Consider the following 27,560-nt stretch of genomic DNA (forward strand, 5'->3'; position numbering starts at 1 on the left):
ACTCCACGATATCTGATTTCATATGTTAGGACTTATGATTAACATCATAGAAAGCTTTCTTTCTTTCTTTCTTTCTTTCTTTCTTTCTTTCTTTCTTTCTTTCTGACAAATGAAAGGGTAGGGGTTAATGCTGTGGTGATTCTGTGCAGTCATTTACCTAGTGTAGTCTTTAAGATTAAATCAACATTTATTTATTTTTTATTTTTTTGGCATGATTGGTAATTTTTCTACTGTGTACTGTGTTTGTCATGCTGGTCTACTAAAATGTATAGTTCACTCAAAAATAAAAATTCTGTCATCATTTACTTGGTGACTTGACTTACCTGCATGAATGTTAAGGACTGACAGCCTCAGTCACCATTCACTTATATTGCATCTTTGTTCAATGCAATGAAATCATGACTGCATTGATACATTTCAAAAGTTCATAAGAAACTTGTTATGCACAAAATGAAGCCAGTTCTTTCATGGGGTGGGAGCAAAGATTTTAATCTCTAATCTCTTCTTTTTCCCATTTCTTCCATTAATTCTTTCTGTTTCCTTGAATGTGTAAAGTACGTCACTAAGTTTTTTTATAAGACTTTCTTCATATATATATATATATATATATATATATATATATATATATATATATATATATATCACTGTGAAAGTTAAAGTTGCTTTAGCAGGTGATCTTTCTTGCTGATTTCAGGCTGTAAATTAACTAGAAGTTAATGGCTGTAGTTTTGCTTGCTGATGGATCAGAACTGCCACATGGACATCATTAAAGTGTATCCTGTATGCATTTTCCAGGACTTTATTACTGAGATTGGCTTTTTACCAGACCATCGGCCTGAAATGCATATCTGTTAATCAGGATGTCAGCCAAGTGGGTGAAAAACCTGCCCAATTCAAACTGATGTATAAAAGGAACAACAGTTCACCCAAAAAAGATAATTCCTTCATTATTTACTAATCCTCATGCCATTCAAGATGTGTTCGATTTTTTTCTTCTTCTGCACAACACAAACATTTTTAGAAGAATACCTCATCTCTGCTTGTCTATACAATGCAAGTGAATTGGCAACAAGTTCAAGCCCCCAAAAGGACATAAAGAAAGTATAAAAGTAATCCACAAGACACTGTGATTTATCACTAACTCTCTTTGAAGGTTAATAATTATAATAAATAATCTCTTTATTCACACTACTTTTCAGTATAACACACGTGTAGCTTTTCAGCTCAATCTAAATGCACACACACACACAGCTTCGTGTTGCTCTCTCTCCCCCCACTGGTGGTCTTGACTGCCCTCTTATCCCTAGCCAGCTCTCACTGTAACACAGAACAGCTGTTAGAGATAATTTCCCACAGGTGTCAATCCTTACTGTTCTTCCTCTCCTGGCCTCGCTCTCCACAGACGTCGCTTGTTTTGGCGGGGGGTTGTTTGGGGGGGGTTGACTATTTCAGCTGAGAATAATAATGTGAGAAAAAATGGCAAGTGAGGCACAGTTTTTAATATTGATTGACAAAACAAGAATTCAGTCTTCTTGTCAAGCTCTCCAACTGCCAATCCCCCAAATGCACTTGGCTGCCTACAAATCTTGTTCACAAATTGTTCACAAGAGAATGTTTAAAGGAATAGTTCACCAAAAAAAGTATACTCTGTCAACACATACTCACCCTTATGTTGCTTCAAAACCCATTTGTCTTTATGTCTTCTGTGAGACACACACACAAAAAAAGAATGTTAGAGCCTTCACATTCATTGTAAAATAAGCAGCATCAACATTCTTCAAAATGTCTCCTCATCTTTAACAGAAGAATAAAAAGTAATACGGGCTGTAACAAAATGAGGGTGAGTAAATTACCAGTTTTCATTTTTGGGTGAACAAACCCTTTAATTCTGGAATTGTAATTAGTACATAAATAAATAAGTAACAATCAGTGGCGGACAATGCATTTAAAGTCTAGGCCTTCAGTGTGATTCATGCCATTAAAAAAACAGTTTCACAATGAATAAGACACCATATGCCTTTGGGCATCGTACATTACCTAGTAATACCTGTTGACATTTTAAAAACACGTCCACACACGAAAGCCAGAACTTGAAATGACACTTAATGCTCAAGCAAGCCTAATTTTAACAGTAGCATGACTGTTTTGTGAAACGAACGTCTCCCAAACAGACATTCAAAAATCATAATTTTTTATATGAATCTATGGTTCTAGGGTCTACGGAATGGAATATGGAATCTAGGGTACACGGTTGCTCCGTTCCATTCAAGTTGGATGAGGATATTCCTACTTGATATCTCCAACCATAAATGCATTCCATTCCCCGCTCCTGTTAGATTAGCAGGGGTTTGACTTTCATTAGAGATGTCTCCTAGCACCCCAACTGATAAACAATACTGCAGCGCTATTATTTGTGCTTCAGATGTACGATTATCAAAAGTGATTATGTTTTATACACCTGTTTCTGCAGGCATTTGTAAATAAGCTTTAATGTCCTGTAATGTGGAAACAAACTCATTTATCGATATTACTTAATAAAGTTAAGTTATATCACTTACTTTCTCCCTGAGTGTCGACATGTTTGTGTGACATCATGCCCCTGCATCTCAGAGAAAGTTATAATTCGGACTGAAAGATACATTCCGTTGCACTTTTCCTAGTAGGAAGTTGTAAAATCCGACTTTCTGAGTTGAATGTAATGCAACACTACTTTTCAAAATTTTCAACACCGACACTGAATGCTCAAGAAGCCTAATTTCCACTAAGAAAACTCCTGATGTGGCTATAACAACGCAAAAGGCACATATCAATTTACTGGAAGTGAAAATCAGCCCTCATTTCCTGTTAAATTAAGTAATCAAACGGTCATGCAGAACATCTCTTGTTTTTAAATCCATAAGGATCTCTTTCTCAATGGTAATACCAGCAGTGATGACAGCCGACTTGTCAGACAGCTTGATCTTATGCTCTTCGCTTTCAAATTATGTACATCACTTAAAGCATGATTGCGTCACTCAAGGCCAACTAGAAGGCCTCGCCCGGGAAATATCCTAAAGATCACACCCACCAAGAACAAATAAATCAATCCGATTGGCTGAAGAAACTGACAATCTGACTTTTGTTGCTCATTCATTTGCATTGTTGAGGGATTCTGTGGAAATTCTGAAGGCCTGAGGGGGTGGAGCTAAGACTCACGTGCTGCTTCGGGCATGCGATTTGTGAAACAGTTGTCACAATTTTCTTGGAAGCATCAAGGAATAATTTGACTGGATAAACTTTTCGTTTTTCTCTATTTGTTCGTAGATTAATTAAGAGTGGAAAGCAATTAAAAATACATGCAAAATAGAGGCAAAAAAGGTGAATGAGAATGAAAGGATAAAAAATATGTATTTATTTATTTGGCATGTTAGGCCAGCAGAGAAGGCTTTGCTGGCCCTGAAAATTCGCCACTGGTAAAAAACTATTTCAGATTTTTTTTAAATGTCTCAAAAATGTTATAGATGCATTTTAATGTCCATTTGCTTATGTTAACTAGCAGTTATCAGCTCTGCAAAACGGCATCCTTTCCCATGCCAATACAAATTAAATTTAAATAATATGCTCAAGTAATTCAAGAGAGAAATCACAGAAAATGATGATACAAGAAAACTCAAACAGACTAAACCTTGTCCCACTTGTACCCTTATCTCAGCAAACCTCAACCAGTCCACTGAATTACAATAAAACATGCAGATGTGTTTGAGGTGGCAGGCACAGTGTACACTACCGACATGCCCATTTTCCACTAAATGGCCTATGTGTGCACTGAAGCATCCTTGCAGTCAGTATAAGGTTTCACACTTTTTTCAGTGGGAGATATCTCAGATTTCAGCACAACCCAAGGGTGTGTTTGTAGCCCACAGGCACAGATTGTCACCATATGAAACAAGAGGGCTAGGTCTGCTTTCAAGCAGGAAAGTAGACCTTAACAGGTCGTAGGAGGCACTTGGCTTGTCTCACGCGCAGCTCACCCACGCAGTCCCATGGTCCAGTTCATGCAGCTGGGGGTTGTAGAGAGAGTGAGAACAGAGCCAAGTCTTGCTGACTCTGAGGTATAAATAAAAAACTATGTCATCTTTTACCTATGCTACAGTGTGTAGATCACCCTGGCCTTTTTCTGATTTCCTTGGTGAATTTGCTTATTTTTTTATCAGATCTTGTAGTTACTATAGATAGCGCTTTAATTGTTGGTAACTTCAACATTCACATAGATAATGAAAATGACACATTGGGATTAGCATTTATTGATATTCTCAACTCTCTTGGATTCAGACAAAATGTAACAGGACCAGCTCATTGACATAATCATACGCTAGATTTAATTCTGTCATATGGAGTTGATGTTGATAATATAGAAATTCTGCAGCAGAGCGATGACATCTCGGATCATTACCTTGTCTCTGTGATCAGCTAATGTTACTCAATCTACACCACGCTATCGTTCAGGTAGAACTATTCTTTTGACCACTAAAGATAGCTTCACTAATAATCATCCAGATCTATCTCATACACTCAGTAAACCCCAAAGCCCAGAAGAACTTGATGAAATTACAAAAAATATAAATGCAGACTTCTCTTGCACTCTTGATATTGTCACCCCCTTTGATTAAAGAAAATTAAAGAAATAAGCCCTGTACCATGGTACAATGATCACACGCATGCTCTCAAGAAAGCAGCTTGGAAAATGGAGCGCATGTGGAAGAATACAAAATTAGAAGTATTTTGCAGTGCATGTAAGGATAGTGTCCTGTAGCTACAGACTGGCACTAAAAGCTGCCAGGTCAGCATATTTTAGTAAACTCATAGAAAATAACCACAACAATCCTAAATGTTTATTCAGTACTGTGGTTAGGAATAAAGCCTCAACAGAACCAGATATTACGCATTTCTCCTTGTATATGCTTCCCCTGGGAGTTATTATCAGGAATCGTGGAATAAGTTTCCGCTGTTATGCCGACGATACCCAACTTTATATTTCTTCAAAACCTGATGAGATTTCACAATTCTCCAAATTAGCAGAGTGTATCAATTAAATAAAAGATTGGATGGACAGAAATTTCCTTCTACTCAATTCCAACAAAACAGAGGTACTAATTATTGGACCAAAATCCTCTAAAAATAAGCCGCTAAAATATAATTGGACTCTCGATTGATGTACTGTTACATCATCTTCAACAGCAAAGAACTTAGGTGTTATATTTGATGCCAATCTGTCCTTTGAAAATCTAATTTCCAATGTTTGTAGAACAGCATTCTTCCACCTGAGAAATATTGTTAAATTACGGCACATGCTCTCTGTTGCTGATTCTGAAAATCTAATTAATGTGTTCATGACCTCAAGACTAGATTATTTAATGCATTACTGGGAGGATGTCCAGCAAGTTCAATAAATAAACTTCAATTGGTTCAAAATGCAGCAGCTAGAGTGCCAACGAGAAACAAGGATTATGATCATATTATCCCCATTTTATCATCATTACATTGGCTACCAGTTAAATTTCTTATTAATTTAAAAATTCTGTTAACTACAAACAAAGCTTTGAATGGTCTAGCTCTGCAGATCTTAAATGGCCTTCTACCACGCTATATTCCGTAATGTTTATTACTATCACAAAATTCTGGCCTGTTAATAGTTCCTAGAATATCAAAATCCACAAAAGGAGGTAGATCTTTTTCATATTTGGCTCCTAAACTACAGCATGGAATAGTCTCCCTAACACTGTTCGAGATGCAGACAAACTCTCTCAGTTTAAGTCTAGACTAAAGACTCATCTATTTAGCCAGGCATACACCTAATTTATCATTCAACTCACAATTAGGCTGGTTTAGTTAGGTCTTCCGGAACCAGAAACATTGATCATGATCTATAACTCTGCAATAAATTTAATGGCATCTATGCTAATATTATTTTATTTCTCAACATCGGGACTCCTATCCTGAAGTCACCAGAACCGTCTGGATCCAGCTCCATTCCTGCTTCATGTTGGACTCCACTGTTACATGTTGCTGTGTGATGATGACTAAATGTTAATCACTTCAGTCTATTACGATGGACTTCAGAGGATGAACTGATGCCAACTCCAACCATAAGACATGGAATACTTCATATGCCATTGTCTGAACCTTGGATTTAGGATGGAACTCACCGAAATTACCGGCCAGGTTGGAATACGATGCACCTCACTGATCTCTGCCTGCATCACCTTGGTCTATTGATGGACTACACTCTTGAAATGGAATACATAGACTATCAATTGCCAACAAAAGCCTTCATCAGCCAGTTAACAAAGACAATTGCATCTATGTGAACTTCTGCAGTTAATCCAGGATGGACTTCAAATACATTAGTCATTAATCTTACAGTTCATACAAAATCTTTGTTCAAACACTCTCTTAACACTTACTTAGATTAATAATTTTAAACCATGACTTGCACTATACATAAGTGATATTGCCATTATATTCATGATGTTAGCCAGAGGGGAACTGGCCCCACAGTGTGTCTGGTTTCTCCCAAGTTTAATTTTCTCCCATTAACCAACATCTTATGGAGTTTTGTGTTCCTTGCCACAGTTGCCTTCTGCTTGCTCACTGGGGTTATAAACACAATTATTATTGAATTACTTATTTAAACACAATTCAAAATGGTATTTTATCTAATTACACAATGATGACTCACAGACATTATAGACATTACATTTCTATCTTCTGTTAATGCCTGATCTTCTGTAAAGCTGCTTTGAAACGATGCGTGTTGTGAAAGGCACTACAGAAATAAAATTGACTTGACTTGACTGGGGAATAGGCCATATCTGTGATGCAAGACAGGAAACAAAGGCTGAAAGGGCAAGAATATTCATTCATTTGCGTATTTCACTTACAAACACCCCCTGTGCTTTTGCTCTTCCTGCTACTGAAGTTCTCTATATACCTAAGGCCTTTTCTTTAGTCCCTGCTGAGTAGAGAGGATGGGCAGGTCAAAGTCCCCCTGCCTCCTCACTCTACAACTCAAAAACTTCTGGCACTTTGCATGGTAGAGTGCATCTAGTACTGTGGGACCAGCATATAAAGATATTCATTTGGCTTCCTTCTTATGAAAGACATTTGACATGTCTGAGCTGTGGTGTTGTGGAATGGGCACATTCTCATGGCAAATAAGAGCTGTTGGCCAATGGGGACCACACTTTATATTAAGTGTCTTTAACTACTATGTACTGATTTAAAATATATACAATACAATATACTTGTTGTGTAACTACATTTTGTTCTGCAAAATTCTCACAAGATTCACATTGTCTGCTACCGAGGTTGAGGTTATGTAGGGGTAGGTTTATGAATAGGGTTAGGGTTAAGTGTTAGGGGTTAGGGTTAGGGGTATGTTTAACAATGCAACTACTTGGTAGATGAAGGCTTGGTAAAAGCTTTCCCATTCAGTTTTATTGAGAGCTCTCAAGTAAGTCGATTTTTTTTTAAATGTATTAGTTTGAATCAACATTAACAATGAATACAGATACATACATAAATAAATATAACATAGCCCTAACCACACACACACACACACACACACACACACGCACGCACATTTATATATGTATATATGTATACTGTATTTAAGACTTATAACAGTAAAACTAAATAGACTTATAACAGTAAAACTAAAACCACTATATGTCTGAGTGTAAACTTAATGTCCTTTAATATTCCATGGTGCTGAATGATTACCATATTCATAGAGGTATTTACATGGTACTCTAAGGTTCTTCAAAGAATACTATGGTACAGTACTACCATGACGTTTACACAGTGCGTGTCCAAAAACCCTGTAATACCATGAAATCACACCTAAAATCATGGTAATATCATGGTCCTTTATGTATTCTCTAGCCTCTTGCCAGAACCACACATTGAATGCCTTTCTAATCCTACTGATTTTGAAATGACCCTTCCGGCCATTAACTGCACAGCAGGCAACCAAGTCTATCTCTAATCAAGATGGGTTGACAAACAGCAAGTACAATACCAGTGTCACACAGCTGTCTGGATGACGTTTAAATCCACTGACCTATGAGCAGCTGCAATTAGCATTCCGTTAGCTTGGTGACCCACGTCCCACACGTTGGGTCACCTCATCGTCTTTTCATCTAATTAAACAATCTCAAACAGTAATATTCCTAAAAATAATTTATTTAAATGGACGAGATTGGAGTTTATAGTCTTAATCCACCCACTGGATTGAGACAGAAACATTTGTATTGTTAACAAGAGGAGTTTAACAGATTAATAAGGTATCTAAAACATGGGAGTTCCCACCCCCTCTTACTCCTTCCTCCCACCACTTATTGTAGCTGTTTCCTCCCCTCAGACTCACTCACACACTTCAGTCATTCAGAGGCACGGCGTGGAGGCTGCAGATACACATATCAACACGTCTGGAACAACATGGCAAGGCTACCTCACGAGTGTGCAACCATATCAGTGTGCTTGGCTGGAGCTCTCCTATTGCTGCCACTATGTTGGGGTGAGTGCAGAGAAGAGTGAGTACTTGAATGAGTATGAGAGAGGGAATGAGAGCACAAAAGAGAGTGCAGAAGACTGATTATTACTTCAATGAGATGGAAGTTGCAGTGTGAATGTTTGGAATGGGAACTCAGATCTAGTGCATGATGAAAAGTTCCAGAGATCACTGGCACATGTCTGCAAAGAGCCCCCCAAAAACATAAGCATTTAAAATGACATTGTTACAGTATTCGGCAGTTAGGTATGGCATTAGTAGTCTTACTGCGTAATGACACACAAATATGTGTGTTTGTGAGTCATGCAGAGACCCCCTTACAAATAAGGTAAGGGCTGGGGGCATCTGGTGTTGATTAGTATCTTTCAAGTGCAGAGGCAATTTACACAAGCCAGGCTCAATAATTTACAGCAAATAAATAATACTTGTAATGGATTTGTAGTAAGTAATTACATTTAAAATAATAACTATTACAAGGACACTAAAGATAATGGCAGAGGGTCTATTGCTTATTAATATGTGGGGATGTACTGCTGGTTTTGGATTTTGCCTGAGCCAAAGTATTGAGTAAAATTATTTTGAACAAAGAAGCACTTGCTTACTCTAATTTCGTAATCCTGTTAATTTGTTCAAAATACACTTAGATCATGAAGTTATGCTCAGGAAAAGTAATTATGTGTTCCTGTAGCTCAGAACATGGCACTAGCAACACCAAGATCATGGGTTTGAATCCCAGGGAGCTCATATACTGATCCAAATATAAACACTGAAATCACTGTAAGTCTGCTAAATGATTGAATGAAAGGATAAGTTGTCAGTTTCAAAAATTCACAGAATAGAGACACAAAAACCGGTGCATCCTTACTGACAGTCCAATTCAATAGGGCAGCACAAACTCTTCGGCCTGACAGACGGCCTCAGGGGGTCATAACAATCATGGGAGCAATGTAATCCCACCGTGTCCCCTGAACAGCTGTTTTCTCTCGGCATGTATGTAAAGAGCACACTCACAGCTCTCACTTCCTTCTCTTGTTCTGTTTTTTGACTTCCAACAGAAACAAGGAAGAATTTGTCTTTTGTACTGAGGAAGTAACTGTCATAGACAACATCCATAACTTATTGTGGTAGTGTGTAGAACAACAACAATAAGTGATAAGTACTAAATAAAGAATGTTCCGGTTTAAACAAATTAAGCTCAATCAACAGCATTTGTGGCATAATGTTGATTACTACAAAAAATTAAATAAATAAATAAACAAAAATAATTATTTTTATTATTTAGTTTACAAACGGTTACAATTGAAGCGAATGGTGCCAGTCTATAAACACTAAAATACACATCACTTGAATAGTATAGCTACAAGATGTAAACATTATTTGTGTTAACATAATTTTAGTGTGATAAAATCACTTACTAACCTTGTCTGTGTAAGGTCACATCCAATACCAGGATTACAGTTTTTCATCGCCATGACAACAAAGTTGTAATATTGGATATAACTTTACACAGATAAGGTTTGTAAGTGTTTTATCATACTAAAACCATCTTAAACTACAATGTTTATGTCTGGTGGCTGTACTTTTGAAAAGGTGTATTTGAATGTTTATGGACTGGCCCCATTTACTTATGCAGCGCTTATTAACATTGGTTATTGTTAATTTGTACGAATAACTTTTTTTAACATTTTAGTAAATGGAATATGAACTAACATGAACAAACAATGAACAATAGTATTTTGATTAATTAACTTTAACCAAGATTAATTTATCTTTTGCTAAACCCCACCCTAAAAACATTCTGACAATCCTATTTTAGCAACTGTGCTGTCTGCCAGTTCACATTTTAATTTAACAATTTATTTTACCGTCAGATGAATATGTTTTACAATATCACACTTTATCCCAGCCCAGGTAAGAATATGATACATTTTGTTTATATATGCCAAAAAAAAGTGCTGTTCAAGGCAATCTCCATTCATTCCAACGGGAAGTTCTTGCAAAGCTTATCAGAGCAAGCCTGTTTTCATGTGCTATCGGAATTATCTTTCTTCCCACTTCTGAAGTGGTAATTACAAGTATGTCCCGTTTAAGTGCTTTGTTGCCAGAAAAAACTTTCGTTCACATATATTTCTTGAGGAACTTTTATTTTGACACCATAAACATTTTATTCAGCTTGCTGACGATAATGGAATTTTGGTCAAATACAAGCCATTTTTACGTTGTAAAAAATTTACAACATACTTCAAATGGTTGCTGATATACATAAATGAATTTGACCAAAACGCTAAGCACTAACAATTAACTGTATTTAGACAAATTAATCAAACCTGTCATTCACTACAGAAAATGTTGAAAATTTAGGACTCTTCCAATCTTGGAAACTTGTGTATCAAAATGATCTCAGAGTTTCCCAGTAGTAATTATGACATGATGGCCTTGATGGTCATTCTTGTGCAACTTCCGAGCAGAAAACTCATATTTCCGATAATTGCGATAGCATGTCAAGGCAACATAAGTATTGCTGCAGGCCAGAGATCTCAAAATGGGGGCGGAATCTCCAAATGAGTGTGGGGTTACTCCAGAAAGGGGTGGAGTTACTCCAAAAGGGGGTTGCGACAACTTCAAAAGGGGGCGCCACTTCCATACCCGTTTAGGGTTAGGGAAAGGGTTAATTTAGGGGCTCCCTATGTCTTTGATGGGGATTTGGAGCTTCTGCCCCTTTATAGAGCTCTGCCTAAGCGAGCCGCAGCAACCAAATGGGCGGAGCTTAGAAAAAGGTCTATTAATGCTGTAAAAAATATCTGTAAAAAGTTTCATTGTTAGTTCGTGAATTTATTGTAAAGTGTTCCCAAAGACATTTCTAGCAAGAATATTAAACTTTACTGTAAATATTTACCCCTAAACTACTATTTATAAAGAGTCAGATTTTATAAATGGCTGCATTAATCCAGTGAACACCATTGTAAAACCTAATTTGTTGTTTGCTTTCAATGCAAATAGAATTTATGATGAAACGTATTGTTAAGATGGAGCACTTGGCAGTCTACAAGGGGGATTTGCCCAACTGTATCATGGACTTTGCCAAGAGTCTGGTGATTTTCTGAATTAATTACTGGAAAAAGGAAGATAATCTTGGAATTAATAAAGCAGATGACAAATGAAAGGTGCATGTCTGTTTTGGTTGTGCTCTTGGAGTAGCCCCGCCACCCCCTGGGGTTTGGGTAAAGCAATACAGAGAAACATCTGCCAAAAATCATCATGGGAGTGATGTTTTACCTTAAGGATATTTTCGTAACTTTTCATGCTTGTTTTGACATTTGTTTAGGATAACATCTTGAAATTACAAGTTTGGGAGCTCTGAATGACAGATGTGGTAACGCAGTGGTTAAACTTGGAGGGAGTTGGAGAGGTCACTAAATTTCCCAATGGCTCACAAGAAACTATGCTTTTCAGTGACAGCTTTGAAATGTCAATCTCAGTGTAAAAGCACACTGCCCTTTTTGTTGAAATAGTGTTTCAAAGGTTTGTTACCAGCTTTCAAAGTATTACTCTCTTCATTATAGTAGCTTTCATGTTCCTGTTTGTCTGCTGTGTAACTGGTGTGACTATAGATTGTTTTTTTTATAGTTTATACCTAGAGCATGAAGTTGGACAAAGGCCAAACAATATGTTGAACCTCTAGACTGTGGAATTTTGCTAGTTTCCACACACATCTCAGTGGTAATGACACAGAGACTACTAGTGAGAGGAATAAAAGTCATATAAAGAGGTGCACTGGGGTAAAATTGTTTCTGTGTGTTTGGATCGCAGGTCTACAGCTCAGCTCCATTAACATTCCTTGCTGAAGGAGAACTTGTGAATACTTTCCCCCTAAAATCCTTGCACCATGTTAGCCCCTCACAGACAAAAATACAGCCCTGTTGTTTTTGTTTCTTTATTTGGTAAATCTATCTGATAAAGAGGGCATGACATTGTTTGGATAAGAACCCTTAGCAAAACGTTGTGGCGAGTTCGTAGGCTGTAGTTTGGGACTCAGCTCTCAGTATGCTTAGATTAGATCGCTCTTAAATGAACAGTACAGCAAAAAATTACAATTCTCTCATAATTTTCTCACCCTCATCCCATCCCAGATGTGTATGACTTTCTTTCTTCTGCTGAAAACAAACTAAGAATTCTAGAAGAATATTTTATCTCTGTAGGTCTATACAATGCAAATGAATTATGGCCAGAAGTCTGAAGGTCCAAAAAGCAGATACAGGCAGCATAAAATAAATCAGTGGTTTAATCAATGTCTTCAGAAGTGATCTGATAGGTGTGGGTGAGAAACAGATCAATATTTATATTATATAAGTCCATAAATCTCAACTTTAATTTTCTTCTTTTTTGTTTTTGACATTTTGTATTTTTGTGCATATCGCCACCTACTGAGCAGGAGAACAACCTATAGTAAAAAAAAAAGGACATAAACATGGATCTGGTCTTCACTCACACCTATTATATTGCTTCTAAAGTCATGGATTTAACCAATGGAGTTGTATGGATTACTTTTATGTTGCCTTTATCTACTTTCTGGACCTTCAAATTTTGGTCACCATTCACTTGCATTGTATGGACCTACAAAGCTGAGATATTCTTCTAAAAATCTTTGTTTATGTTCAGCAGAAGAAAGAAAGTCATACACATCGGGATGGCATGAGGGTGAGTAAATGATGAGAGAATTAAAATTTTTGGGTGAACTATCCCTTTAATAGAAGACAACATGCTTTACCCTACCCTAGGGCGATGACTTTTAAATAAGTAACACATCTCATACTCGAGACAAACCACAGTCCTGGCCAGACATCCCACTCTCTGACAGTTAACAGTGTCTCATGCTGTTTTTGATACCACTTGTTTTTTGGTGTTGATCCAGGCATTAACTCAGCTCTGTTTCCCATGAATCTCAAGTGAAGGAAAATGATGACATTATCAGTGCACATACAAGTCTCCAAAAAGATATGATTGCATACAAGCTATTAGTTTGAAAGGGTCATTTAGAACATTGGGACATCCTCCACTGACATCCCAATGTAAGAGTTACGTACTTAGTGAGAGCATTCTTGCATTGCCTGTTTCTTCTGAAGTGATTTTAATGATAAAACAAGGCAAATCTGGGAAATGTTTTAAAGTTGTAATGGTACTGGTAAATAGACATAAGGCAAAAGCCAAGTGTCATTTCTTGGTCATGTGTAACAAAATTATATAGTTTTTACTCTCTTTCACAATGCTGTCAATTACAAACACTCATCTAGTCTAGAAAGAGGCAAATGCAATGCTATGGAGAAATTTCAGTTTGTGGTTGTAAAAAAAAATAAAAATAAAAATAAAATATATATATATATATATATATATATATATATATATATATATATATATATATATAGTGACTAAAACAGAAATTATTTAGGAAGGGGGCTGATGGGAATAAATAAATATGTTTACCTAAAAAAATGCTTCATGTGGTAACATCTAACGGCCGTTTCACACATACTCCGTTTGCAGTGCCTATGCGGTGCGTATTTTTTTCCGTTCCCATGTTAACAGGTTCGAGGTTTTACACTGCACGCGGATGCAGTCCGTCGATCCGTTCCAGTTGCGGTGCGCATACAGCAGTGCAGCGATGGTTTACGGACCGAGTCTATTTTTGCTGTGCTGCACCGCACTGAATTAAAGTGGCAGCGCATTGTTCACATTAAAATAGACATATATTGACAAGAAACTGTAATAATTTCATCATATACGAATAATTTCAGTTAATGTGTTCTACAGTTACTAAATTACAGGGTCAAGAAAAACAAAAAAGTATGATTATAGTCCCAAAAGTTGCAAAATGCCATCATATATGCCATCGCGTCTCATTCTTCTTCTTAGCAACAGATATATTGCGATAGCTTTTCTTCTGTCAACAACTCGAACAACAATTTTCATACTGTTTCAATGTCTTAAACAATGTCAAAGTTAACGTTTGGATTTGAAATTTACAAATTTACATATTTTTGATTTTGTGGCACACAGAGACTGCGGATCAGTAGCGCACTGCAAACGCAGCATATGTGCAAGCACTATAGCGCCTGCTGCTGCACCGCATACGCACTGCACACGGAGTATGTGTTAAACGAGCGTTACTGGTTTATTTAAATCAAAAATATAATTCATAATCACTGAATCAAACTTATTAGGTTTCACCTACAAAACTCCTTTCTAGGGTTAGATCCAGTAGAAAATGCTCTTTATGGTAACAATAACAGGTTACCTCGTTTTGCAGTGTAGGTAAGATGTCTAACTTTTACAATTGAATATTTTTTTCTGTATTCTATTCTATTCTGACATATGATATTTACCTTTCTCCTTAAAGAGTTCAAAGGAAAAAGAGATACGATAAGATAATCCAGATAAGCCTGAGGCATAAGAGGTGGGCCTCTTGGGTTTAATTCCCAGGTGCAGTTATCATTCATATAGAGAAAATACTTGACACTGATCACTTTGGTCTCACTAAACAGCTGTATAAATGAATTAGATGTAAAAGGAAAATCCTGACAGATTTTAATCTGAAGTCGTCGATTCGAAGGGTCAGTTCCCATCCTCTGTAACACCTCAGGAGGCTCAGCACTTAAGGGACTCCTGTGCGCAGTGATGCTTTAAGCACCATAAAAACACCATAAAAACACTCTGGTTTAGAAGATTTCTACATGACCCAAGAATTATCCAGAGACTGAGATTTGTTTATAGTGACATCCATGATTCTGCAATCCAGTCCTGCTCTGTGTTTTATACAGTGACAACATGTCTCAGGTGGCCTGTTAGTGTTAATCTTCTGGTATTCTAGACCTTATTAATTACATAGATTTCAATATATGCTATACTGTGGATGGATAAGTGTAATTCCATGTAAATTAATACACATTTACAGATGCACAAAACATGCTATTAGTTACATGCAATTAACTGTAGGTATTTGAATCTGAGGCTCTAAAATATAAATTTTAAATACTATATATCTAAATAGAACAGTGACTATTGCGCAGGGAAAAAAAATCAGCGACCCTATATTTTAACACTTAAATCACAGTTAAATGTCATTGCATTTTGTATTTATTTGAAAGAAACATAGCACAAGCACACTTTTAAAGCAAAACATATGACAAAAATAAATTTGTTGGTTTAAAATACTAGTGTCCGAATACTTTTTGGGGCCACAATATCTGTTGTAAATGCCTTCCTCGATTTTTATGGATATTTATGACTCTGCAGCCTGACAGAGCCTGAAAGAACAGGATTCACTGATATCTTCATTCATTCAGCATCTCGGCCTCCAGTAATCTCACATATCACATATATCATGAAAAGACAAGATACTTTGGAAAAAAGAGCATCCTGGCGAATAGCTATAGCGGTCTCACATAACTGACAAATGGCAATAGTATGTGAGAAGCAACACAAAGATCTCAAGTTACTGACACTGCTTCTTTTCAATGGTAAACAATGTCCTCTATGTTTAAGTGAAATGATTGAGTTGTGTCAGTATAGATGGCCAGATAAAGTTCAAACCATTAATTGTGTTTGTGAAATGTAGATAAGTCATAATTGATGACTAACATGCAGTGATGCTCAAGATAATAATAGAAGAGTAGATAAGCTGAGTGATTCATCAAGAAGATGACATTGGTTTCCTTATAAAATATAAAAATGCAATTCACAAATTGTATCTATCTAACTAATCTCTTTTGTCTGCACAGGATTTAAGGAGTACCAATATGATTTGGACTATGATTCCACTGAATTCCAGGAGTTCAATTCAACACTTGATATCAGTTTCTTCAGTAGGTTTTCAATGGTTTCACATTTTTTATAATTTCGTGTTACAGCTGTAGAGGGTGGGGGTTACTACCAAACAGACAGATATAAATTTGGGTAGTTGATGCAAAAAGTGTCTGTGGACTTCTTTTTTTAAAACATCAGAATTTAAAGTTTAAATTTATATGAATGTATAAGGGAAATTTTATATTTTAGGTCCTGTAAGTGGAGTTTTTCCACATTTTAAATCACCATTTTGCCTTAATTTTAAAGGAATATTCCAGGTTCAATACAAGTTGAACTCAATCGACGCATTTGTGGCATAATATTGATTACCACAGAAATTAATTGTGACTTGCCTCTCCTTTTCTTTAAAAAAACAACAACAAAAATCTGGGTTATGGTGAGGCACTTACTATAGAAGTGATTAGGGGCCAATGCACAAATGTTAAAATACTCACACTATTTTAGAGTATAGCCACAAAACATAAACAATATGCATGTTAACATGATTTTATTGTGATAAAATCACTTACTAACCTTTTCTGTGTAAATTTATAGTGAATTTTACAGCTTCAATGCCATGATGATGTAATATTAACAAACCCTAAAATGACTGTAAAATGTACAATTTAAACAACTTTACAAATCAAATAATACATGAGTTTTAACAGAAGAATTAATATGTGCTTTTATAAAATTATAAGCTTCACATTTCTGACTTTAAACCCTCCACAAATTGGCCCCATTCACTTCCATTGTAAGTGCCTACATTAATAACCCAGATTATTATTATTAATTTTTTTAAGAAAGGAGGAAAGAGTGAAATGCATTTAAGTGGTAATCAACATTATTCCACTAATGTTGTCGATTGAGCTTAACTTGTATTGAACCTAAATATTCCTTTAAATGGTCCTGCGGTGTAAATATTAGAAGAAATATTAGAAATATAGACAATATTTATTTCATTAAATGCCTTTTGGGGGCCTGGATATCTCAGCGAGTATTGACGCTGACTACTAACCCTGGAGTTGCGAGGTCGAATCCAGGGCATGCTGAGTGACTCCAGCCAGGTCTCCTAAGCAACCAAATTGGCCCAGTTGCTAGGGAGGGTAAAGTCACGAAAGGTCATGATTAGGGGTTCTCGCTCTCAATGGGGCGTGTGGTAAATTGTGCATGGATCGCAGAGAGTAGCACGAGCCTCCACATGCTGGGAGTCTCTGAGTTGTCATGCACAATGAGCTACGTGATAAGATGTTCAGATTGACTGTCTCAGAAGCGGAGGCAACTGAGACTTGTCCTCTGCCACCCGGATTGAGGTGAGTAACCGTGCCACCACAAGGCCCTACTAAGTAGTGGGAATTGGGCATTCCAAATTGGTAGAAAATGGGATCATTTATTAATTATTTTTATAAATAGCATTTCCGGTTTAATCATCACATTCGGTCAGATAGCGACCTGCTTTCCCGGAGATGAGAAGCTACCGTCAAAAAACACACAGAAACAAAAAAAGCTTAACTCCAAAATAAAAGCTTCCAGCAAAATAAAAGCTTAATTTAAATGGAAAAAAGTATGACAGAAATATATCTACTACTGTATCATTATGTAATATTCACTGTAATACTAATACTACAATTAATAATTACAACAACCACAATGATAATAATAATAAAAATCAATAGTAACAGTATAAGGAAGGGCAAGGAGGAGGTGGGAACCGGCTGAACAGTCAACATAAAGTTTAATCAGAAACTCAACATAAAACAAACATAAACATAAGGACTCACATGCAACGCGGCCATGTGCATCTCTCTATCGAACTGGCACCTCCGGCTCACCTTTATCTCACTCTCCCGCTGATCAGCTGATTCAGTGCCGGCCGTGCACCATCATGGCCTGGCCATGCCCTCCTCCTCATCACATAATTGTCATATATAAAATAATATAAAATATATGAAAAATCATATTTAAGCAATATCTCACACCTGTTATGGTCTGTTATGCAGTACGTTATTTGACAAAAATAACTCCAATGTTGTTTTTGGATTGTGCTGTGAGATTCTGTATAAAAGCACTATAATATAGTTTAAAAAAACTATATTATTTTGAAATTTTATTATTTATATTAATTTGATTAAAGTTTTAATGAATTCATATATTCCGACACCATTTTGATGAAAACATTGAAATAAACTGTTGATATGGAATTCAGAATAATGTAACAACAACAACAATAAAAACAGTATCTGCAAGTACGGAAAAGGAAGTATTAGTACACTCATAATTGTTCTCAAAAAAATGGTATCATGACATCCCTAAAAAAAATTATTAATAAGATTATATAAAAGCTGTATGCACAATAATTATAAAAAGACTAGCAAAATGATGTTTAAAATAGTTTTTTAGAAAAGTATAGCATGCCACACCACAGGGTATAATAAACTAATCATTTTCTAGTTAATTTATATTTGATAACTTGATGCCTCCAATTTCATGTAACTAAGAATTATATGAACTAATGGTGGCTAAAAACTGATTGCTGTCAACATGTTTTGTAAATCAGTGACATGACAATGCTGGTGCCTTTTGGGGCCCTAAGCAAACATTTTATGGGGCCCCAGTCAGTATGTTTGTAACACTACTTAAAATGTCTTTGACAGTGTGGGGGCCTCCTGGTGGAACGGGGGCCATAAGCAACTTGCTTAGTTTGCTTAGTTTATTAGGGAGGACTGGCATTATGAAAACACAAATCATAGCCAGAGAATAACTGAGTTTATGTATTTACTTAAAGAGATAGTTCACCCAAAAATGAAAATTCTCTCATTATTTAATCAGCCTCATGACATCCCAGATGTGTATTACTTTCTTTCTTCTGCTGAACACAAACAAAGATTATTAGAAGAATATCTCAGCTCTGTAGGTCCTCACAATGCAAGTGAATGGTGGCCAGAACTTTGAAGGTCCAAAAGGTACATAAAGGCATCATAAAAGTAATCCATATGACTCCAGTGGTTAAATATATGTAATTATAAGAGATATGATAGATGTGTGTTGGAAACAGATCAATATTTTAGTCTTTATTTTATATATAAATTCTTCTCCCTGCCAAGTAGGTGGAGATATGCATGAAATATGTGAATCGCCAAAAACTAAATAAGTAGAATGTGGAAGTGAATGTTTATGTGGAGATTTAAATTAAAAAAGTAGTTATGTATTGATCTGATTCTCAACCAAAGTGATTGAATCACTTCAGAAGACACACATTAAACCACTTGAGTCATATCATATGGATTAATTTTATGCTGCCTTTATGGGATTTTTGGGGCTTCAAAGTTCTGCTCATCATTCACTTGCATTGTATAGACCTACAGAGCTGAGAAATTCTTCTAAAAATCTTTGGATATGCAGAAAAAAGAAAGTCATACACATCTATGATGGCATGAGGTTGAGTAAATAATGAGAGAATTTTCATTTTTGGGTGAAATATCCCATTAAAGCAGGACTGTTGCTTATTTTTCATGCCCTTTTTGTCTCACAAGGCAATATCAGCAGTGAAGTACTAGAGAAGTTTCTATTGGAAGGAGGAACAGACACTGGAGAAGACACAACTACAGCATCAGTTGGAAATGTCCGAGAAGAAAAGCCCACTGAGCCCACTATCTCTGTTATGAATCAGGTATCTCCTGAACATCCAATTTTATTATACTTAGATTAAATGCTCATACGTGTAACAGACAATATATTATGAAAAGCATCCAAAATACTGAGTATTGTGATGTCTTCTCTTGAGACACAAAGGCCTTGTCTTTCAGAGATGGGATTTCGAAAGGGGGCTGGCGTATTTAAACATTTTTTGTGGGCGGAGAGAACTCCTCCACACAAAACTTCAAAACACATAGGTCAGATGTTCAGCATCTTAAACCATTTGTTTAAAAAATTACAAACAAATGATACATCTGGGCAGTAATAAAAGACAAATCTTATCTTTTGTGAAATAAGAGAGAAAGATATCATTGGCCTGGACTAACACCCCTGAAAAAAAAAGAAAAAAAAAGTTTTGAAATCCTGAGTGGGAGAACTTTTAGTGTCAGGATGATTTCAAGTGCAAATCCACTTATGCTCATGGCGATTAGAGTTATTGCAGAACAATTAAATACCAGCCTCTATATTTAATGCCAGCAATATATGCTGTGAAAATATCAGAGTGGAGGAGATAAGATTCTTGCTTAATGAATGCAATGAAACTCAACAAAGTGAAATGCCATTTTTTTTATTAGATTAGCCTAAGTGTGTGTCTGACTGGGCACTATGGACCTGCTGACTGAGCACACTGAGAGTGAAGATGAATGTAAACAGGTGTCCCTATTATTGTAAGAATACAGATCCCATCTGCATCACATTCCAATGTTCATGTGGGGAAGTTAAACAATGGCTCTGCATTAAAGGAATGCAAATAAAGGAAATATAGTACCCTGAGGGGGATGGCAGGGTTGATCATTCCCAGCAGTGCCACAACCTCATTAACCATGCACATTTAATTAAACAAGCTACTAATTATACAAAGCCATTTGAATTACCATGGAATACATCTGCTTTGAACACATAATGAATACCATATCAGACAATCAGGGTTGGGAGGGTTACTTTTGAAATGTATTTCACTATAGTAGATAAAATATAATTTGTAACGTATTCCGTTAGATTACTCAAGGTCAGTAATGTAGTCTAAATACTTTGGATTACACCGATAGATTTTTTCACTTGTTTTGACTATAAAAACTCAGTAGAATAAGACAAAATACACATGTTAAAAATACATTCTCTGAAAAACCTAAATATTTTATGCAGTGTTGTTTCTAAAACAAGATAAATCAAATGTATCTTGTTTAAGGATTTGTAGATATTTTTACAGGAAAATAATAAAAGAATTATCATCAAGAATATGATTTTTGCCATAATATCAAAGATCTTACAAGAAAAAAATGAAATTATTGATCCAATGTGAATTTCCTTGATAAAAAATATGATCGTGCCTGGTCACATGTGCATGTAAAATAGCTAGAAATGGCATTATAGCTTAGCGTAAAGCTGAATTGTTTATTTCTATTTCTTTCTTCTGCTCCAAACTTACTTCAAACTTATTTCTCTGTCTGCTCGTATGAATCACATCATAAGAAAGTGTTTCACCGCTGTTCAAATGCACTTTGAATCGCATCATTTATATGTATAAATGTTTCCATCTAAAAGGACTAAATATTAAATGAAACAAATGACAATAAAATGCAAAGTAATCTCTTCAGTAATCAAAATACTTTTTGAATCTAACTGTATGCTAAATACCAATGATTTAAATTGTAACTGTAGTGGAATATGTAATTTTAAATATATATGTAATCCCGTTACATGCATTTCGTTACTCTCCAACCTTGCAGACAATGTGTCTTATTGTCACGCTGCTCCACACAGTGGAGAGAATACTAAACACAAATGCACATGATCTGTCTGAACTAATACATGTATCAACCAGTTATACAGCAGAATACTATATATTTTATTATTTTAAAATATATCTTTGCTATTATTTAATGTATTGTTTTTTTAAAGAAATATACACTCACTGAACACTTTATTAGGAACACCTGTACACTTACTGTACTTATTCATGTGATTATCTAATCAGCCAATCATGTAACAGCAGTGCAATGCATAAAATCATGCAGATACAGGTCAGGAGCTTCAGTTAATTTTCACATCAAGCATCAGAATGTGGAAAAATTTAATCTCTGTGATTTTGACCATGGCATGATTGTTGGTGCCAGACAGGCTGCTTTGAGTATTTCTGTAACAACTGATCTCCTGGGATTATCACACACAACAGTCTCTACAATTTACCAATGGTGCCAAAACAAAAAATATCAGTGAGCAGCAGTTCTGACCAGACTGGTTCGAGCTGACAGAAAGTATACGGTAACTCAGATAACCGCTCTGTACAATTGCAGCGAGCAGAATACTATCTCAGAAACAGATTTCATACAAAAAGATAAGATGAGCACTGGCAGCTGAAAACATTACAAAAGTATAAATAAATAAAAAATGGACTCACAGGTTTTTCTTTTAAAGACTTGCTTACATTACAGAACTATAAATATTGCTAAAATAAAGTATTTTATTGTTCTGTTGATTATTATATTATATTGTCCTGCTTGATTATACCTCACTTTTTTCTTATTAATGAGATCATATTGGGCATTGTACATTTATTGTAATGCTAAAGGAGGATGGGCTTCCTCTCAAGGATTTTCTCCCTCCACTACCACATCTAGGGAGTTTTTTGCCTTGCTTTTGGCATTCTCATTGGGATATTGGGTTTAAAAAAACCAAGGGTATGATTTTCTGTAAATATGCTTCAAAATAATATGTATTAAGGAAGCAAATATACAAATATAATTGACTTGGCTTGACCTAAAAAAAGAGGCATATAAAACATAATTCCTGATTTTTTTATTTTATTTTATTTTATTTTAGGCATCTAGGTCAGCACCTGTATGTTCTATCCTAATTACTTTGATCATGATGGCTCATCAAGTACTTTGGCTATTATAGAAGACACACATTACACTGTCACACAATCTGAAGAGGTGAGTAAAACCTGAATCGAATGTAAAATCACCATGTAGTTTTCATTCCCGTATGGACAATTCAGGGAACTTATTTACGTATTATATAAATTATAATTATACAAAAAATTCCAACAATAATCCAAGTATATAATATAATTATATTTAAATATATTATTATATTATTTTATTTATTGCATTATATAAAACATTATGGGAAAATTATGGGAAAACTGAAATAAAAGTTTACTTCTCTTTCATCCAGACTATTTTATGTGGTTACTGGAATATATGACTATGAATTAATTCAATGAATGTGATAGGCTGCTGTGACATTTAATAAAAGGTCAAAGCTTATGAGTGTGTGATTCTCTATGGAGCCTGCAGAGGGCAGTCAAACATTGATGATGGTCAGTTTAGTGGGGTGATTGGGTGTAGCAGGATAACACAGAGCAGTGTCATTTAAAAATGATTGTCTGGAAACCTCACACTCTAAAAAAAAGTGCAGGGTTCTCAAGGTCATAGAAAACATGGGAATGTCAGGGAATTTTCTAAATTGAAATATACAGAACTGTGCAAAAGTCTTAAGCACATAAGATGTTTCACAAAAACATTTGTCTTAAGATGGTTATTTATATCTGCTACTTTAGTGTCAATGGGAAATGTACATTTTATACTCCCAAACATTCCTTTTGCAAATAGAATAGAAAAACAGGGAGCCTTGCAACAGATTGCATGGCCCTCACATACCCCCGAACATCGAGTCTCGAGTCAGTCTGGAATTACATGAAGAGACAGAAGCAATTGAGACAGCTTAAATATATAGAAGAAATGTGGTGAATTCTCCAAAAATCTTGGTACATCCTATCTGCCAACAACCAAGGAAAATTGTGTCCAGGTGTGAACGCAAAAGTGATCACACCAAATATTGATTTAGCTCTTTTTTTTCTCTTTACTGGAATTTGTATGATGTTAATTGATTAATGAAAACTATTTATGTCATTATTTTTTAAGAAATCCTCTTAAGCCGAAAACTTTTGCACAATACCGTACATTTTTCTAGTTTTGCTCTGCTCTAAAATATCTAATCTCCAAGAAATTGCTCTTGTGTAAAGTAAAACTTTCTCACAAGACATAGTGATATTCTATTTGTGAGCAAATCGTTCCTTTGAGTCTGTAAATTAGTCGAAAGTGTTCACAAATCAAACGGGTCTAAATTATTTAATAGCTGATCGTCTAAATTAAAACAATTTAAAAGTCTTAATTTCCAGTAATCAGAATTGCCTGGAAAAGTCATGGAAATGTTTTGGGCAAAAAGGATGGAAATCCTGAAAGTAGATATGTGCAATTTTCATTTTAAGAAGTGTACCTTGTCTGACCTGTTTAAATGTATTTTTGTTTGTGTAACCTAATGTATTCAGGCTGATTCAGTCATAATCATAATATTTTGAATGTAATATCATAATATTTTTGACTCAAATAAAACCCAGTTTTATTGCATGAAGTAAATTTTTAGGTTAATTGACAAAACATTTTCACATTGCAGATTTCCCATTCTCAGACTTGACACTCATTAAAAGTTGCAATATATTTTGTATTGCTTTATGTTCCATTGTGATTCCTGCTCTCAACCTAATAACCTGCACTCATCATCAAATATATGTGACCAATAAACTGACGATAACATCTTTTAATACTTTAGACTCAGTGGCTCTCTGTTTCTCCAATTATTCTAGAAGTCCAGGAGGAGGAAGAGCAGATGGACAGATAACCTGGATCAAAGACATTTTGACATCCAGTAAAGACTGACAAAAATCCCCACATGCCTATGTGTACATACACATAAAAAAATCAAACAAGGATAGCATCCATGAAAAACCACAACAACACATGGCTTGCAAGTTGTTAATGAAAGACATATTGTTAGCTCTTCTTCATCACCGCAAAAATAGAACACAAAAAAGCACACAGAGGTCACAGAATTTGGAGGCTGGTTCAATGGAATGGATCATATAAATGTGATATACTGCAGGGCCAAATCTTTTGTGGGTATATTTGCAATTTCTGACTCTGAGGTGGTTATTTGTGGATACAAAGAGTCTGAATAACAAAGACTTAAAAAACCAAAAACACTTTTTTTTGGTGAATGCAGAAATTCATAAAATGGAGAAATTAATATGGCATCATGTAAAACAATACAACAATTTTTGGTGAAAAACAAATAAATGTGAGACATTGACTGTGTTTACAAAGGCAAATTTGTTTCTATTATATGCACATCCTTTAATTGCCATGGCAAGGATAAGTTCACAATGAAATTCACAACATTTTAAGACATGTCATGTAAGAAACAATTAAATCAGACATCTATGGTACCCAATGTAGGAATTTTGCCAATGTAATATTTTTTACCACATCGTTTTTTTTTTTTTTTTTTTGCATTCAGCTCAAGGTATCATGACTTCTTGGAGATACATAGGCACTTTTCTTAGCCACTGCACTTCTAAGCCTCTTTACTTCCTCAGTAATCCTAGATACAACTTAAAATTTTGCTATGAATGTATTACTATCGAAATGTTTTAATAAAAAGGATAAGGGCATCCACAAGAAATTGTGAGCCAGTTAAGCAGTTTTTATGTGTTGTTACAAATTCTAAATAAATATTTTTTAATACACTGTTGTCTTAACTATTGTGCTGTTTTATCATTGGGGTCACACAGATATCACAATACATAAAAAAGCAGAAACACAAAGCGATTATAATCTGTTCTTAAGTGAAAATGAACTCTACTTTCTAGGTGAAGTCTAATGTTAAACAGGTTCAGATGAATGCAAGGCTATTAGACAATCAAAAAGGGGGAATCTACAATGGATCTACAAAATGCTCATATAGAGTCAAATTTAAAAAATATTTTCACGATATTAGAAAATAATAGAATAAAATATATTTGGATATTTTTAGGGCTGTCAATCGATTAATCTTTTTAATCGAATTAATTACATGGTGTCCCGATTAATTAATCACGATTAATCGCATATACAAATAATTGCTGAGAAAGCCCCTCATATAAATATAATTCAATATATAATGATGAAATAATTATACATAGTTATCTTTAAATATTAAAAAATTATATATATAAAATAAAAAAATATTCAGATAATTAAAATGCATTATATTCTTGTGGCAGAAGAGTTCATCATTGATAAGACAATACAAAAAGCAGCTTTAGAATACAATGTATTGTTTACTACCATATTATTGATCATAAGTCAATCATTGGCATACAGTTCACAGCAATCCATTTCATAAGTGAATTTGTCAATCAGTTGGAGATTTATTATGAGGGCTTGTTTAAGGACCCGTCAATGTACACCTACGTGTGTTTTTTTTTTTATAAACAAGCCATATAGTTCACAATACTACAGATATATTTTACAATAATGCCATTATATTCATTACATAGTGCAATGGTTTTCAATGCTTTGGAGTTGTTGGAGGTACAAAGAGTATTTAAATATTTCAAGTCTTTACAAAAAAGTGCAAATAGGGGCTTTATAGACATAAATTTACACATATGTATAAAAGACTTGGCAAGAAAAACAAACAGATTAATCAGAAAATATTAACTTAAGTTATCAAAACTGTGAAAATCAAACAATGAAGCAAAGAAAAACTAGTTAAAATAGAGGTACGTAGGCCCACAAACAAACAAAATTTTCTCCAAAATACTACAGTGTGGACACATTCCCAAAAAAGGTGAGGGGCAGATTCATCTTCAGCATTACAGGAGGAGCAAAGTGGATCTATTTCAGGGAGAATGTTTCTTAAATAAAGATTGACTGGGTAAAAACCGGTGTAACAGTTTAAAGGACACCTCCTTAACCTTGTTGGTAATTAAATATTTGTGAGGTAAAGACCATACATCCTGCGTCAGACATGCTTGTGTCGCGTCTCGGGTGTGTTGCGTCATAAAAATAAAATGTTTAGGTCACTGTGTCAAGTTAAATATAGTTTAATACTCAATCTTTAAACACATCTTGAGATAAAAAGTGTTTTGAACGCAAGAACGTAACGCATGTTTGTGTTGCGTGTCCGCTGAAGAGTTGTCAATGTTTTGTTCACTGTAATAAACTGTGTTTGCTCATACAGCTGACATTTCACTTTCTGCCTTCCGGAGTAAACAGGTGATACTACAAGCTTGCGTTTCTCAGGAAAGCAATAAAAGGAAAGCACCTGGTATAGATGGGCTGACAGTAGAATTTTATTTACATTTTTGGGAACAAATTGAAAACCCTCTTTATAATATGTTAATTGACTGTATTAATAGTGGCGAAATGTCTGCTACCATGAAACAGGGAATTATTTCGTTAATTGCCAAACCTGATAAAGACCCACATCTTTTAGTAAATTGGAGACCGATCTCCCTTCTTACAGTTGATTATAAATTAATTACTTCGGTATTTGCTAACAGATTGCAGAAAGGGTTAAATAAAATAATCAGTGAATATCAAACAGGCTTTCTAAAATGTCGTCATATAACTAATAATATTAGACT

Source organism: Xyrauchen texanus, chromosome 26 (genome assembly GCF_025860055.1).
Source record: "Xyrauchen texanus isolate HMW12.3.18 chromosome 26, RBS_HiC_50CHRs, whole genome shotgun sequence".
Classification (NCBI taxonomy): Eukaryota; Metazoa; Chordata; class Actinopteri; order Cypriniformes; family Catostomidae; genus Xyrauchen; species Xyrauchen texanus.